We start from the raw sequence: 13,028 nt of genomic DNA on the forward strand, positions 1-13,028 counted from the left end.
GCCAAGTCTAGGACCAAAAGGCTCATCAACAGCTTCTACCCCCAAGCCATAAGACTGCTGAACAATTCATAAAATCGCCACTGGACAATTTACATTGACCCCCCCTCCCTGTTGTACACTGCTGCTATTTGCTATTCGCTGTTTGTTTGTTACATATGCATAGTCACTTCGCCCCCACCTACATGTACAGATAACCTCAACTAGCCTGTGCCCCCGCACACTGACTCTTACCGGTACCCCCTGTATATAGCCTCTTTATTGTTATTCTTATTGTGTTACTTTTTATTGTTTATTTTTACCTTAGGATACTTATTTTCTTATATTTTTTATAATTTCTTCCTCTTGAACTGCACTGTTGGTTAACCTGTTAGGGATAGGGGGCAGTATTTTCATGGCCGGATAAAAAAACGTACCCGATTTAATCTGGTTATTACTCCTGCCCAGAAATTAGAATATGCATATAATTAGTAGATCTGGATAGAAAACACCCTAAAGTTTCTAAAACTGTTTGAATGGTGTCTGTGAGTATAACAGAACTCATATGGCAGGCCAAAACCTGAGAAGATTCTATATAGGAAGTGCCCTGTCTGACCATTTCTTGTCCTTCTATAGCCTCTTTATCGAAAATACAGGATCTCTGCTGTAACGTGACATTTTCTAAGGCTTTCATTGGCTCTCAGAAGGCGCCAGAATTTTGAATGAGATCTCTGCAGTCTCTGGGCGAAAAACAGCAGGGGTTTTGGAGAGTGGTACTTCTGAGAACAATGGCACTGGCGTGCGCGTGCATGTGACGACTCCATGTTTTACTTTCAGTGTTTGAACGGATACAACGTCTCCCGGTTGGAATATTATCGCTATTTTACGAGAAAAATCGCATAAAAAATTTATTTTAAACAGCGTTTGACATGCTTCGAAGTACGGTAATGGAATATTTAGATTTTCTTTGTCACGAAACGTGCCGGCGCGTCACCCTTCGGATAGTGACTTGAACGCACAAACAAAACGGAGCTATTTGGATATAACTATGGATTATTTGGAACCAAAACAACATTGGTTGTTGAAGTAGAAGTCCTGGGAGTGCATTCTGATGAAGAACAGCAAAGGTAATCAAATTTTTCTTATAGTAAATCTGAGTTTGTTGAGGGCCAAACTTGGTGGGTGTCAAAATAGCTAGCCATGATGGCTGGGCTATCTACTCAGAATATTGCAAAATGTGCTTTCACCGAAAAGCTATTTTAAAAATCGGACACCGCGATTGCATAAAGGAGTTCTGTATCTATAATTCTTAAAATAATTTATGTTTTTTGTCAACGTTTATCGTGAGTAATTTAGTAAATTCACCGGAAGTTTTTGGTGGGTATGCTAGTTCTGAACAAAACATGCTAATGTAAAAAGCTGGTTTTTGATATAAATATGAACTTGATTGAACAAAACATGCATGTATTGTATAACATAATGTCTTAGGAGTGTCATCTGATGAAGATCATCAAAGGTTAGTGCGGCATTTAGTTGTGGTTTTGGTTTTTGTGACATATATGCTAGCTTGAAAAATGGGTGTGTGATTATTTCTGGCTGGGTACTCTCCTGACATAATCTAATGTTTTGCTTTCGTTGTAAAGCCTTTTTGAAATCGGACAATGTGGTTAGATAAAGGAGAGTCTTGTCTTTAAAATGGTGTAAAATAGTCATATGTTTGAAAAATGGAAGTTTTTGCATTTTTGAGGTATTTTTAATTCGCCCCACTCTATACCATTGGATATTGGTGAGGCGTTCCGCTAGCGGAACATCTGTCCCTAACAGGTTTAACCTCTCTGGGCTAGGCGGGATGAATTCGTCCCACCTACGCAACAGCCAGTCTAATCCAGTGGCGCGATTTTCAAATACCTTAGAAATGCTATTACTTCAATTTCTCAAACATATGACTATTTTACAGCTATTTAAAGACAAGACTCTCGTTAATCTAACCACACTGTCCGATTTCAAAAAGGCTTTACAACGAAAGCAAAACATTAGATTATGTCAGCAGAGTACCCAGCCAGAAATAATCAGACACCCATTTTTCAAGCTAGCATATAATGTCACAAAAACCCAAACCACAGCTAAATGCAGCACTAACCTTTGATGATCTTCATCAGATGACAACCCTAGGACATTATGTTATACAATACATGCATGTTTTGTTCAATCAAGTTCATATTGATATCAAAAACCAGCTTTTTACATTAGCATGTGACGTTCAGAACTAGCATACCCCCCGCAATCTTCCGGTGAATTTACAAAAAATTTACTAAATTACTCACGATAAATGTTCACAAAAAGCATAACAATTATTTAAAGAATTATAGATACAGAACTCCTCTATGCACTCGATATGTCCGATTTTAAAATAGCTTTTGGTGAAAGCACATTTTGCAATATTCTAAGTACATAGCCCAGCCATCACGGGCTAGCTATTTAGACACCCGGCAAGTTTAGCCTTCACCAAAATCAGATTTACTATTACAAAAGTTTGATTACCTTTTGTTGTCCTCGTCAGAATGCACTCCCAGGACTGCTACTTCAATAACAAATGTTGGTTTGGTCCAAAATAATCCATCGTTATATCCGAATAGCGGCGTTTTGTTCGTGCGTTCCAGAAACTATCCGAAATGGTAAATCAGGGTCGTGCGCATGGCGCAATTCGTGACAAAAAAAATCTAAATATTCCATTACCGTACTTCGAAGCATGTCAACCGCTGTTTAAAATCCATTTTTATGCCATTTTTCTCGTAAAAAAGCGATAATATTCCGACCGGGAATGTCCATTTAGCTAAACAGAGGAAAGAAAACAAAGCTTTCGGTCGACGCGGGCACGAGCCTGAGTCTCACAGTACTGTAACCAGCCACTACCCAAATGCGCAACTTTTTTTCAGCCAGAGCCTGCAAAGCCACGATTCAGCTTTTTGCCACCTTCTGAGAGTTCATGTGAGCCGTGGGAAGTGTCACGTTATAGCAGAGATCCTTTGTAATGAATAGAGATGGCAAAGAAGTTCAAGAAATGGTCAGACAGGGTACTTCCTGTACAGAATCTTCTCAGGTTTTGACCTGCCATTTGAGTTCTGTTACACTCACAGACACCATTCAAACAGTTTTAGAAACATTAGGGTGTTTTCTATCCAAAGCCACTAATTATATGCATATTCTAGTTTCTGGGCAGGAGTAGTAACCAGATTAAATCGGGTACGTTTTTTATCCAGCCGTGTCAATACTGCCCCCTAGCCCTAACAGGTTAAGGGCTTGTAAGTTAGCATTTCACGGTAAAGTCTACACTTGTTGTATTCGCCGCATGTGACAAATAAAGTTTGATTTGATTTTGTTTTCTGTGACACTGATACTAATTACTGATAGTAATCTCTTTTGTCAAAAGGTTGCTGTCCTTTCCGGCAGTATATGCCCAGCAAGCAAGCAAAGTATGGCATCAAGATATGGGTGGCCTGTGATGCACAATCCAGCTATGCTTGGAAGATACAAGTCTACACAGGGAATCCGACCAGTGGAGGCCCAGAGAAGAACCAGGGGATGCGGGTTGTGCTTGATGTGACAGATGGACTGAGGGGGCACAATGTCACGTGAAACAATTTCTTCACCTCTAATGATCTTAGCCAGTAGCTTCTGAAGAGGAAGATCACCATGGTTGGTACAGTTAACCCCTGTGCGGCCTCGGGACGGACATCCAGCGAAAAATCATATCGCCATTAGCATAACAAAATTTAATAATTTATTAATATTTTTTCAAATTATATCTTTTTATAGATACACCTCTCCTGAATCGAACCACGTTGTCCGATTTCAAAAAGGCTTTACAGCAAAAGCAAAACATTAGATTATGTTAGAGGAGTATATCGTAAAAGTAGCCACATAGCCATTTTCCGACCAACCACATGTATCACAAATAACCAAAAAACAGCTAAATGCAGCACTAACCTTTGACAATCTTCATCAAATGACACACCTAGGACATCATGTTACACAATACATGCATTCTTTTGTTCGATAAAGTTCATATTTATATATAAAAAACAGCATTTTACATCGGTGCGTAACGTTGACTAAGTATTTCCCCTCAAATGCATCCGATGAAACAGAGCTACAATTTACTAAATTACTATTCGAAAACATTTTTAAAATGTAATATTGTCATTCTAAGATTTATAGATGAATATCTCTTGAAAGCACCTGTAATGCCAGATTTAAAATTAACTTTACTGGGTAATCATACTTTGCGATGAAAGGGGATGCGATACTCTGAAAAATAGGCTAACGTTACAGGTCAGCGCCATCTTGGAACAATCGCATATCACATCTAGTCTTGTATACTATTGTCAATAATCCCTTACCTTTGGTTGTCTTCATCAGAAAGCACTTCCAGGATTCCCAGGTCCACAACAAATGTATTTTCGTTCGAAAAAATTACTCCTTTATGTTCCAAGAGCTTGTTCTTGTTAGCGCGTCTGAAGGCTTATCCAAATGCTCCGGCGGCCACGGGACAGCCATTTCGAGAAAATGCATTTTTTTCCCATTTAGGTTCGTTCAAACATGTCAAACGTTGTATAACATAAATCTTCAGGGCGTTTTTCAACAAGAGAGCCAATAAGATTCGAGGGGGACGATTGCATTGTGTTTCAAAACGTTTCGAAAGGGGAGGGTAGCCAGGGCCGCCGGCGTCATAATGGTGATGGCCCTCCTCATGTGACCAATTTCAACAGCGTCTCATTCATTCAGTTTTCACAGTAGGAGACTCAAACCACTTTGTAATGACTGGGGACATCTAGTGGAAGCAATAGGAAGTGCTCAATGAACCATAGCCCACGGTGTGATTAATAGGCAACGTGATGAAGTTGAGTTTGCAATTCAGAATTCCACTTCCTGTTTCGATCTGTCTCGGGGTTTTGACTGCCATATGAGTTCTGTTATACTCACAGACACCATTCAAACAGTTTTAGAAACTTTAGGGTGTTTTCTATCCACAAGTATTAATTATATGCATATCCTAGCTTCTGAGTTCGAGTAGGAGGCCGTTTAAAATGGGCACTAATCTTTTTCAAAAATCGCTTTAGCGCCCCCTATCCTAGGGGAACGCCAAGAGGTTAAAAAGAACAAGCCTGAGCTCCCCACTGCACTCCTCACAACAAGGGGGAGAGAGGCCTTTTCATCAAAGTTTGCCTTCACCCCCACCACCAGTGTAGTTTCTTCCCTCCCAAAGTGGAACAAGAATCTGGTCCTCCTGAGCACACTGCACAAAACAGCTGGGATCAGCGATCATGAGGACAGGAAGCCAGCCATCATCCTGGACTACAACCAGAACAAAGGAGGTGTGGACAACCTGGACAAGGTGATTGGAACTTACAGCTGCAGGAGGATGACTGCCCGCTGGCCACTGGTCATCTTCCATAACATCATTGATGTGTCCTCATATAATGACTTCATGATATGGAACAACCCTACCTGGATGCCTGATAAGCGGAACAAGAGGAGGGTGTTCCTGGGGCAGCTGGCAAAGGCTATTGTAACCCCACACATTCAAAGCAGAGAGTGCCTCCCCTGCACAGCAGCCCCTGCAGCGCTTGTGAAAGCTGTTCAGGGGGCTGAATCTTGTCCTGATCCACCTGAGGCTGCAGCTGGGGCAGGCAAGAGGAGGAGATGCCAATTCTGTCCCCCAAAGAAGGACTACTATGTGCTGCACATGTGAGAAATACATCTGCAAAGTCCATGCAAACACATTTGCATACTGTCCAACGTGCTAATTAGAGATGATTGATTTAAGTTCTTCACATTTTTGTTTTGTGTCTATTATTGTTGTTGTTTATATACCTTGTCGGTGGGGGCAATGTTTCAAAAAATGGGAGAATACTAGTATTTTGTTTCTGAATTCCTCATTGCACAGTATGTAAGAATATATCAATATGTTGCCAAAAAAGTTCAATTGTTTTTCCCTTAAAAAAAATGCATTCAAAACAACTTTCAGCACATTTCTGCTACTTCCTTAGGCTATACAAGTGCTATATCTTGCTAAAAAATGTATGTTTACACCTATGCAATACCTTTAATAATAAACCTCTACTTTAGTAAAGAAAACAATTATGACAGGTGTGTTGAAATAAAAACGAGTGGTGTCCACTGATTTAATGCAGTATTTCTGCTTTGTGAAGAGGGAAAACCAAGATATTCATGATGAATGATATGTTGTTTCTTCATGCAAAATAGATTTGGGGTTTAAAATTCAATTAACCTGTTAGGGCTAGGGGGCAGCATTGACACGGCTGGATAAAAAACATACCCGATTTAATCTGGTTACCACTCCTACTCAGTAACTAGAATATGCATATACTTATTACATATGGATAGAAAACACCCTACATTTTCTAAAACTGTTTGAATGGTGTCTGTGAGTATAACAGAACTCAAATGGCAGGTCAAAACCTGAGAGATTCCTTTACAGGAAGTGGCCTGTCTGACCATTTCTGGAACTTCTTTGCCATCTCTATCATTTACTAAGGATCTCTGCTCTAACGTGACACTTCCCACGTCGTCCATAGGCTCTCATAGCCCGGGAAAAAAGAGAATGTCGTCATCCCAGCCCCAGGCTGAAACACATTATCGCCTTTCTCAAGTGGCCCATCAAGAGACACTAGCTTATGCGCGTGACCCCGACCGCCCCCGCCTTTGGGATTTTTTCCTCTGTTTGCCGAAAAGGAGATTCCCTGTCGGAATTTTACCGCTTTTCTACGAGAAAAATGACGTAAAAATTGATTTTAAACAGCGGTTGACATGCTTCGACGTACGGCAATTGAATACTTTAGAATTTTATTGTCAGGAATTGCGCCAAGCGCGCGACACTTCTTTACCATTTCGGATAGTGTCTGGGACGCACGAACAAAACGCCGCTATTCGGATATAACGATGGATTATTTTGGACCAAACCAACATTTGTTATTGAAGTAGCACGTCCTGGGTGTGCATTCTGACGAAGACAACAAAAGGTAATGACACTTTTATAATAGTAAATATGATTATTGGTGAGTGCTAAACTTGCCGGGTGTCTAAATAGCGAGCCCGTGATGCCTGGGCTATGTACTTAGAATATTGCAAAATGTGCTTTCACCAAAAAGCGATTTTAAAATCGGACATATCGAGTGCATAGAGGAGTTCTGTATCTATAATTCTTAAAATAATTGTTATGCTTTTTGTGAACGTTTATCGTGAGTAATTTAGTAAATTGTTAGTGAATTCGCCGGAAGTTTGCGGGGGGTATGCTAGTTCTGAACGTCACATGCTAATGTAAAAAGCTGGTTTTTGATATAAATATGAACTTGATTGAACAAAACATGCATATATTGTATAACATAATGTCCTAGGGTTGTCATCTGATGAAGATCATCAAAGGTTAGTGCTGCATTTAGCTGTCTTCTGGGTTTTTGTGACATTATATGCTAGCTTGGAAAATGGGTGTCTGATTATTTCTGGCTTGGTACTCTGCTGACATAATCTAATGTTTTGCTTTCGTTGTAAAGCCTTTTTGAAATCGGACAGTGTGGTTAGATTAACGAGAGTCTTGTCTTTAAATGGCTGTAAAATAGTCATATGTTTGAGAAATTGAAGTAATAGCATTTCAAAGGTTTTGAAAATCGCGCCACAGGATTCAACTGGCTGTTACGTAGGTGGGACGAATTCGTCCCGCCTGCCCCAGAGAGGTTAAGAATTATAGATACAGAACTCCTTTATGCAATCGCTATGTCCGATTTTAAAATAGCTTTTCGGCAAAAGCACATTTTGCAATATTCTGAGTAGATAGCTCGCCATCACGGGCTAGCTATTTTGACACCGACCAAGTTTGGCACTCACCAAACTCAGATTTAGTATAAGAAAAATTGGATTACCTTTGCTGTTCTTCGTCAGAATGCACTCCCAGGACTTCTACTTCAATAACAAATGTTGGTTTGGTTCAAAATAATCCATAGTTATGTTCAAATATCCTCTGTTTTGTTCGTGCATTCAAGACACTACCCGAAGGGTGACGTGCCCGGCGCGTTTCGTGACAAAGAAAATCGAAATATTCCATTACCGTACTTCGAAGCATGTCAACCGCTGTTTAAAATCAATTTTCATGCGATTTTTCGCGTAAAAAAGCGATAATATTCCGACCGGGAAACCCTGTTTTCGTTCAAAGACTAAAAATCTAAAATGGACTCTTCACGTGCATGCGCGCCCCCGTCTCATTGTTCTCTGATCGACCACTTACCAAATGCGCTACTGTTTTTCAGCCATGGCCTGCAAAGTCATCATTCAACGTTCTGGCGCCCTCTGAGAGCCTATGGGAGCCGTAGGAAGTGTCACGTTACAGCAGAGATCCTCAGTTTTCAATAAAGAGAGTGTAGAAGCCCAAGAAATGGTCAGAGAGGGCACTTCCTGTTTGGAATCTTCTCAGGTTTTTGCCTGCCATATGAGTTCTGTTATACTCACCGACACCATTCAAACACTTTTAGAAACTTTAGGGTGTTTTCCATCCAAATCAAACAATTATATGCATATTCTAGTTTCTGGGCAGTAGTAATAACCAGATTAAATCGGGTACATTTTTTATCCGGCCGTGCAAATACTGCCCCCTACCCTAGAGAGGTTAAGCTGCATTATATTAGTTGTTCAGTGAAGGCGGATCATTTTTTACCCTTAGGACAAAGGGAGTATACAGAATGTTAAGACAACACAAGGGTTAATAATGGAACACTAGTTTACATATTTTGCATTATTCATCTCATATTGTACACTACCGTTCAAAAGTTTGGGTTGACTTAGAAATGTCCTTGTTTTTGAAAGAAAGCATTTATTTTTTTTACTATTAAAATAACATCAAATTGATCAGAAATACACTATAGACATTGTTAATGTTGTAAATGACTATTGTCCCGCAAAACACCAGTCTCAATGTCAACAGTGAAGAGGCGACTCCGGGATGCTGGCATTCTAGGCAGAGTTCTTCTGTCCAGTGTCAGTGTTCTTTTGCCCATCTTAATCTTTTATTTTTATACTATTTAATGAAGCTGCCAGTTGAAGACTTGTGATGCGTCTGTTTCTCAAACTAGACACTCTAATGTACTTGTTCTCTTGCTCAGTTGTGCATCAGGGCCTCCCACTCCTCTTTCTATTCTGGTTAGAGCCAGTTTGCGCTATTCTGTGAAGGGAGTAGTACACAGCTTTGTACGAGATCTTCAGTTTCTTGGCAATTTCTCGCATGGAATAGCCTTCATTTCTCAGAACAAGAATAGACTGGCGAGTTTCAGAAGAAAGTCTTTGTTTCTGGACATTTTGAGCCTGTAATCGAACCCACAAATGCTGATGCTCCAGATTCTCAACTAGTCTAAAGAAGGCCAGTTTTATTGCTTCTTTAATCAGAACAATAGTTTCCAGCTGTGCTAACATAATTGTAAAAGGGTTTTCTAATGATCAATTAGCCTTTTAAATGATAAACACAACGTGCCATTGGAACACCGAAGTGATGGTTGCTGATAATGGGCCTCTGTACGCCTTTGTAGATATTCTAGCTACAATAGTAATTTACAACATTAACAATGTCTACACTGTATTTCTGATCAACTTGATGTTATTTTACTTTCTAAAACAAGGACATTTCTAAGTGACCCCAAACGTTGAATGGTAGTGTATATACTGTATTCTATTCTACTGTATCTTATTCTATTCTATTCTGCTAAACACGTGTATGTGACAAATAAAATTTGATTTGATTACAAGATGAAAAGTGCAAGAGAGCATTAATGTTCTGAACTATGTACAGAGCATTCTGGTACATTGCCTATAACTGGCTCCACTGTACACTGTTGTATACTTAGTAAGTTGATTATTTACAGAGAAATATGAGGCAGAGATATTCAATTATGATCCATGAGAACCACAGCACTGTTGTTTTCCATCCTTTCCCTCCAATTACGGACTGATACAGACCAGGGGCACCAGGTTAGCGACCACTCTGGCCAATCAATGGCCGACGTAACATGAACTGACCAATTATCTACAAGGTACAGTACAAACTACAACCAGAAGTATTTCATTCCTCGATGGCGGGAATTGAATATCCCTGACAAATTAGATGAATGTATAGAGGTGACGTACAAGGTGTTAGTATCAAACCCCAGGGTGTTCTCCGCCAAGGCAGAGACACGGAACATCTCAGCCGTCTTAAAAATGTGTCTGATACCCTCTTCGATCCAGCACAGGTTGGAGTAGGAGACCTCAATGCCATCTCTGAAATCCAGTTGGATGTTGGTTCTCATTGAGTCACCCTGGAAAGCAAGTAAGGACTACAGATGAATAAATAAATAAAGAAAAACAGAAAGAAAAAGAAAGAAAGGTAAAGTTCATCTTTATAAAAAAAATTGGGATTGCATCATATTCTGCCCCACCGTGTTTGCCTGTTACTGCTAATGAGATGTGTGTGTGTGTGTCTCTCTCTCTGTGTGTGTGTGAGAGAGAGCTAATGTGTGTGTTAGACACTCCCTGCTCTGCATCTACAGTATCTGCAGCAGTTGTCAGTGGCTCCAGCTGCCACTGCGACCAAATCCTCCCACTTATCCCGCCCGTACCCTGCGAGCAAGCACAACTAACTCCCAGTCTCCCTGCAGCACATTGTAACGCAATGCAATTGGGATCTTTATTTGCAACAATGCATTAGCACAACAGGGCTCCAGTCCCGAAACAAACACAACAATAACAAAAGGCAAAAACGATTTCTCTCTCGCACGCACTCTCTCTCTCTCGGTCTCTCTCTGTCTCGCTCTCTCGCTCCTTATTCGCTATCTGTTTTGCTTCTTTTCAAGCGCAGCAGAGTGTGAAAACACGGGAGGGTTGGCTGTGTATGGGGGAAGGCTACTGGGGGTATATTTCACGCCATTATACCCAGAAAATGTAAAACTATGAATAAGCCGAATAAAGAAAGGCAGAATAAAATGGAAGAAAAGGGATTATAGTAATAGCTACTGTGTGGAACTGTAATGGCCCACAAGCCTTTGCCAAAATGGCACTCGGAATAGCACTTAGGTCTTCGGTGGCGTCGATGTCATTCAGGCTTTTGTTGGTATCCGTTGTTCACACTCTCTGGACACTTCTAGTTCTCTATCGAGGTGCCCTGGGATCGCTAGCTAATCTGCATGAGACTTATGATGGCCTACTGGCTAAATGTCACGCTTTGTGTCCGTGGCTCCGTGTGTGACTCAGAGGGCCTCAAAATCCAAAATGCATAATAGGGTAAGCATCATGGTATGGACAGCAGTGCTGGTTGACAATTCGTTTTTTTTTTTTGTTAGTTCAGGTCCAGACACAGTAGGACAGTGTAATGTACTCTTGTTCAGGTGAATGTCAACACACAAAGGATGGTATAAATGGTGTGATGTCAGTGCTGTCGTGCTGATGGTGTGTCATACCTGGGTTCAAATAGTTTTTGCTTTCTTTAAAATGCTTTGAGTGTTTGATTGAGCCTGCCTGGAGAGCTAGATGGACTGATTTGCACTTTTGGGACTATTCTATTGATTCTGGTTGGCGTACACATTACATACTACAAGGCAGCTAAAGCACAGTAAATCTGGTTGGTGTACACATGACATCTATAAGGTAGCTAATGTACAGTAAATCTGGTTGGTGTACACATGACATCTATAAGGTAGCTAATGTACAGTAAATCTGGTTGGTGTACACATGACATGCTATACGGTCACTTTGTGATAATGAAAACTTGACGTGTGACACTACAGATCCCATCCCTCTCTTAAAACATCAAACTTTCTTCAACCTCCCTCTCTCCTTTATTTTCGTTTTGTGAACACATCAAATATTTAGGGCCATTTGCTCTCCCCAAGAAATACTGCCATCTCGGGCTTCATGAATATAAATTAAAGTCTGAATTCAATGGGACCGAAGGATTTTCCGAATGCATGAGACCCAACGCCATGAAGAGTCTTCACCTCCATTAGTCTCCTGTGATAGTTGTTTAGAATTATTTTGGGACTGAAATTATTGTAAGATACATTTCACAAACTTTTTGACCACATGGCATGTGTCTCTCTTATCAGAGGATGCCTCTCTTAATGAAATAAATGCATCTTCATTTCCTCAGCTCATCACACGGTAATATGACAGCTGGGCCCAGGAGAGACCTCGTGGGAGAGACACTTACTTCTTATCTGCAGTGCAGGGGGAAAGCACCACCGCACCGAGCAGAGCGCTACCACACTTATTCCACCTGAATTTAATGTGAGGTGGTTGAACAGTGTCTAGGGAGTGAGGGGAGCGAGGCAAGGCCCTGGCCCTAGAAGGAGGCTACTCTGAGTCTATCACTCTATAACAGGGTCTCCAGGGGTGCATCTCTCTCTAAGGTCTTTATCTCTTACTCTGTCTCTCAGCTCCGGGCTTGGGGCCTGTAGCTGTGTGTAGGTGATGGCGTGTTGCAATCTTTCAGGAGTTGGTGTATATGGGATGACATAACATTGAAATCGTTTCAGGCGTATGCCTGGAGAAACATACATGCCGAACATGGGAAACACATCCATATTTCACTCAGTAACAGGCCTAGTGAGTGAGTTTTACACCACATGCTAGTACTACTTTTACAACCATGCAGAACAATACAAAGCACATTGTTTTACATTCCATGGCTTAAGGTAAAAATCAATGCAACTCATAACAGTAATGTATACAAAGGTGTCCATTTGGGCTCCTACAGGCCCAAAAAGGAGACATTTTGGCTTTTGGCTCAGCCCTACCTCATCCAGATGCAAAAGGAAGGTGACGTTGGTGTGCAGGTCGGCGGTAAGCTTGCCCTCTCTGGTGGAGAGAGAAAGGCCTTTTGGAGCCCTGTTGGGACACATCTGCTTCCTGGGTGTGTACATGTCCTTGACTCCCTGCAGTTGTGGGACACCACTTTTTGGTACCTTAATAAGAAGATACCATATGAATTAGTTAGTACATGTTCAGTATGGTTTACT

General features: G+C 40.9%; 1 pseudogene; it reads right to left on the bottom strand.

The window, feature by feature from the left end:
* LOC106586492 (VPS10 domain-containing receptor SorCS3-like) overlaps positions 1-13,028 on the bottom strand; it is a 47,072-nt pseudogene that overhangs the window by 21,780 nt on the left and 12,264 nt on the right.

This window comes from Salmo salar, chromosome 02 (assembly GCF_965601325.2).
Source record: "Salmo salar chromosome 02, fSalSal1, whole genome shotgun sequence".
NCBI classification, from domain to species: Eukaryota; Metazoa; Chordata; class Actinopteri; order Salmoniformes; family Salmonidae; genus Salmo; species Salmo salar.